The 5,171-nt window shown below is 38.4% G+C and overlaps 1 long non-coding RNA gene across 1 annotated transcript; it reads left to right on the forward strand.

Annotated features, from left to right (window-relative positions):
• The first annotated feature begins 2,750 nt into the window (after positions 1-2,750).
• LOC114458168 (uncharacterized) lies at positions 2,751-4,099 on the forward strand. Its single transcript, XR_003672993.1, has 3 exons — positions 2,751-3,204; positions 3,692-3,795; positions 3,950-4,099. It is a non-coding gene; the product is annotated as an uncharacterized LOC114458168 (long non-coding RNA).
• The last annotated feature ends 1,072 nt before the right edge of the window (positions 4,100-5,171 follow it).

The following is a 5,171-nucleotide window of genomic DNA, read 5'->3' on the forward strand; positions in this document are numbered from 1 at the left end:
AGTAGTACTTTAGTATGAGTAGTACGCTAGTATGAGTAGTACGCTAGTATGAGTAGCACCGTGTGTGTTAAAAAGGGTCGATATTTGGATGATGTTTATTTTTTGTAAATAACAACAAAGGTAAACATTGTTCATCGTCTGATGTTTGTTCAAGTCTTTGATCGTTTCATCATTGGTTCTTCATCTTCATCACTGTCCTCCTCCTCTTCCTCACCTGCAATGAAACAACATGGTGTCACTTTAATCCTCCACTCGGTGGATTAGTTAATCCTGTGGTTAATGATGATGGATTAGTTAATCATGTGGTTAATGATGATGGATTAGTTAATCATGTGGTTAATGATGATGGAATAGTTAATCCTGTGGTTAATGATGATGGATTAGTTAATCCTGTGGTTAATGATGATGGAATAGTTAATCCTGTGGTTAATGATGATGGATTAGTTAATCCTGTGGTTAATGATGATGGATTAGTTAATCATGTGGTTAATGATGATGGATTAGTTAATCATGTGGTTAATGATGATGGATTAGTTAATCATGTGGTTAATGATGATGGAATAGTTAATCCTGTGGTTAATGATGATGGATTAGTTAATCCTGTGGTTAATGATGATGGATTAGTTAATCCTGTGGTTAATGATGATGGATTAGTTAATCATGTGGTTAATGATGATGGAATAGTTAATCCTGTGGTTAATGATGATGGATTAGTTAATCCTGTGGTTAATGATGATGGATTAGTTAATCCTGTGGTTAATGATGATGGATTAGTTAATCCTGTGGTTAATGATGATGGATTAGTTAATCCTCTGGTTAATGATGATGGATTAGTTAATCATGTGGTTAATGATGATGGATTCGTTAAGCTTGTGTTTGCTGCTGCCCAATAATCCAACCTTTGCTCTCTTCTGGGGCCTGTAGCATAAAAGTAGGATTTAGACATCCTGGATGACTGATTAAGCCTGGCTCATTGAATCCAAAACAAGAGCATCCAGGCTTATTCGGTTGCATAAACACTAATCCAGGATGAGAAGATGCAGATTCATCAAGCCAGCTGAAAGTAATCCTGACTCCTTAATGTGTGGAAATAACTGAGTAGAATTTCTCATCATAATTATTTGTTTAACCTGTTAATGCAACAAAATGTCTAAAATTACAAAAAATAAAACAAAGTCCCCAAAAACAAAAAGACAGCCTTAATAAGTAACATTTATATGAACATAATTAATTAAAATAATATCATGTCACTGCTATGTTTATGACTGTAAACTGAGGACAGAATGAGAAACGCCTTCATAATTTATTACTTTTTCACTTTTTCATTCACTTGACACATTATTTAATAGTGATTCATCGTTATTAATCTGGACAAACCTCTGATTAATAGAATTAAAAATTCTAATGGTTTGACAACCGCATTCATTGTGTGTGTGTGTGTGTGTGTGTGTGTGTGTATTCTGATTAATCATAAGATAACCACAAAGCCAACTATGCTTCCCATGTCTGTAGATTAAACATGAAACATCAAATACACAAACATCCTGGTGAATGATGATAAATACCTGACAAATACTATGCAGAAGTGTAAAGTGTACCCAGAAGGTTCCTGCTCACACATTGTCTGGACTTTTAGCAGTAAAACAAACCCACGGGCAAGGCACGGGTGGTGGTTCACCACCAGCTGAGGACAAAGTCTAGTCCTTAAATAGAGACAGGCCTGTGATGGAGGGGAACCCTGGGAGAACAAATACAAGTTCCTCCAAAGATGTCACCTCCTCATACAAGGTACATTCTTCCATATTTACATGAGACCTAACCAACCATTCATATCAATACATTTGGACTTTAACTTGCAGTGTCTGGAAACACCATCAATTTGTTGGAGCCACCAACGCCAGATGATGATCCAGTGAGTTCTCCATCAAAGGCCATGTGTAGTCTACTAGCTTTAATATTATATAAGATTATATTTAATATGAATCCCATTGTGATGGGATAGGATGAAGGCACCAGTGGAGCCAGAGGAGCATCATCATCATCATCTGATGATGATGATGAGGAGGAGGAGACTGTCTCTATTGATTGAAGAAGACTTGAGGTATCATGTAAAACTTGTGGAAGTTCTCATTCAGTCTATAATGATAAAGTAAATGTCATTACTGTAACAGAACAGATGATGTAAATGTTAAATGGACATGATTTATATAGAGTTTTATCACCACTGAAACAGTCTCAGAGCTCTTTACATATCAGCTCATTCACCAGTGGGACAGGACTGACATGTAAGGCACTAGTCGACCACTGGGAGCAACTTAGGGTTCAGTGTCTTGCCCAAGGACACTTGGTACTGGGATCGAACCACCAACCTCTCGATCAGAAGACGACCCACTACCACCTGAGCCACTGTCGCCCTGTACAGGGTTAGGGTAAACAGTGAGTATTAATGGGAGGATATTCTCATTATGCTAATGATCATGTGATCACAGACCATCAGACGTTCTATGCAACACATCTAAAGAGGACAATTCAACTATTCATCATTAAATATAAACTAGATGGCAGAGCTCTCAGTGAGTCTGACATTAAAAGGACACTTTTATTAAATCTTGAAATAAAAAAAGTTGATGCACACTGTATGCTGACTGTAACACAATGTATTTATCATTATTATGTATTTATTCTCCTTTCCTCTCCAGCTACAAGAAGATGAACAACAGTAAATAAAAGTTGACATGACATTTTGGTGTTTGCTTGTTTAATGTATGTACAGTTAGGGTTACCATAGAGATGAGACTTAAATCAGACTGTGGAAGTGTCATCTGTTATCCTACCATAGTGCTATGATTGGTTAGAAGTCACACACTAATGATTATTATTATTATTATTAAGACTAGAAGAAATGTACATAATGTACCTGAAATGCAATTTCCCCAAACATATCAAAAGACTTTATGACACAGATTGAGTAGTTGGAAGGTTGGAGGGTAGATGTGAATCATTCTTGAAGGTAGTAGATATCATGATTAAATAAACATCGTGAGGCAGTGAAGGTTCCTCGTGACGTCAAGTGATCCTAGAAGAAGGAACCATGTCTCCTTCCTGCTCTAACAATGGAAGACAGAACTGATGAGGAAGCACTGAGGAGAGCCTTCAGGTGGGAGAGGGTCTTCATGGACCTTCACTGACGACTACCTATGAAAGGTATAGAACCTCTGCAGACTGCTGGGTTCCAGGCTACGACACCAAACAACACGTAACCTCTGAGTGTTACACAAATGGTGTGTGTGGCCTTGTGCTTTTTAGCAAATGGAGGTTTTCAGTACTTTGTGTTGGATGCTGAACATTTGAACAAGGCCACGATTTGCCGCACAGTGTGTATGTGGTCATTAAGTGGTTGCTAGGTGACTTCATGTCCTTCTCTGGCCACAGAAGCACATCAAGGAGGATTTTTATAGGATTGTAGGTAAAAGATATTAGAAATGACAAGTGTTAACAGTCATAGTAGGAAACTCACTGTGTTACAGGTTCACTATGATTGACTGCACACACATAAAAATAAACCCTCAGGTGCCCATGATTTTATTAACAGCATTAACGCTCAGGTAAACGTGACTTTTTAATATTTTTAATGAATGAGCTCCTTGTGACGTGCATTGATTGGTTTATGTTCAACATCTTATACTTTCAGATGGTCTGCAATGACTGTCTGATTAGTGATGTTGTGGTAAAGTGGTCCTGGATCAGTCCATGACTCCACCTTCTTTAGGTCCTCTGGCATCTGCCTGTCACAAAGTAAGCCACACCCTCTATAAATAACCACTTTTAACATCATGGCTGTGTCAAACATGTCACTCTATAAGATTGTAATTATAACATTTAGTATTAAAAGGGGAATTATCTGGTGTACAGAGGTTATGACTGAGCCTTTTGTGTAACACCATCACAGACCCACAACCTACAACAAAGCCCACGAGAGAACAAGACCTTCGTCCTCCTGAAGGAACGTTCTGGTGTCTGCAGCACCTGAGAGTCAGCGCAGACAGGACATGTGACATTATTGTTGCTATCCTCCACATTATGGCCTGAATAAGGAAGGGGAGGGGCTTCCAGAGTGCCAACACACTGACTGGGACATTACGTCATGTTTCCAGATGATGACAGTGGTCATCTAGTCAGAGATCAATATGAATGATTTCAGTTCAGATTTACTTTGGACATTTACGTTACATATTGCCTGCAATTGCAGAGGAATTTGTGTATTATATACATATACTGTATATATATATATACTAAATTATTTAATAATAGCAAAATCATTTATGTAAAATGATTGCAATTAATGATCACAAATGTTTAAATAATGACAGTGTGTCTAGTTAAATATGATAACTATGTGTAGTGGTGACTGTGACTGAGATAAAGATTAGATTAAACAGATCCTGGAACTTAGCCTGATCTGTAGCAGGCTAGCTCCACAGAATAAGTCTCCATGGTAACTGATGTCATAACATATCCCACTCTCCCTTATCCTACTTTAATGCAACAGGCCCCTGATTGGTTGTTGATGATCAATAAACAAACATTGTGTTTTAATGACACTCACCGTGTGCGCGTGTCCCTTGTGCTCGTTCACGCTCCACCAGCTCAGTGAGGAGGCGCGCGGCGTGCACGCTCAGCTCGTTCACGGCAGCGATGAGAGAGCTGAGCTCTGATTGGACAGGAACACCGACCCTCAGTTGCTGACCGTCAGGTAGCCTCAGCACACCACGGACCGCCGCCATGTTGGTGAGGTCTCTGTGACGTCACTGCTCTTCTCCTCGTAAAAGGTGAAGTGAAGGTACATTATCGCCCCCTCTGGTGAGCACTGTCAACCAAAAAACTTCATTTTTCTTATCAATTATTTTCTGATGCGGACCGGAAGTGTCAGAGGACCCTATATTTAAATAGTTTAAAATGTCCCCACAAAATCTACTAGACTTGTACAGGAATAATGTAGTGCATAAACGACACACATCGGTGTAGTTTAAAAATCGGAACTTCACAGAAAAATAATTATAATATTAAAAAAAAAACACATTATGATACATTCTTAGCTTTAAAGGTTCGTGTTTTAATTTAAAATTTCATTTTAAGCTTTTAATTCTAATGACCTTTCACCGCAAAACACC

This window comes from Gouania willdenowi (assembly GCF_900634775.1).
Source record: "Gouania willdenowi chromosome 24 unlocalized genomic scaffold, fGouWil2.1 scaffold_320_arrow_ctg1, whole genome shotgun sequence".
Classification (NCBI taxonomy): domain Eukaryota; kingdom Metazoa; phylum Chordata; class Actinopteri; order Blenniiformes; family Gobiesocidae; genus Gouania; species Gouania willdenowi.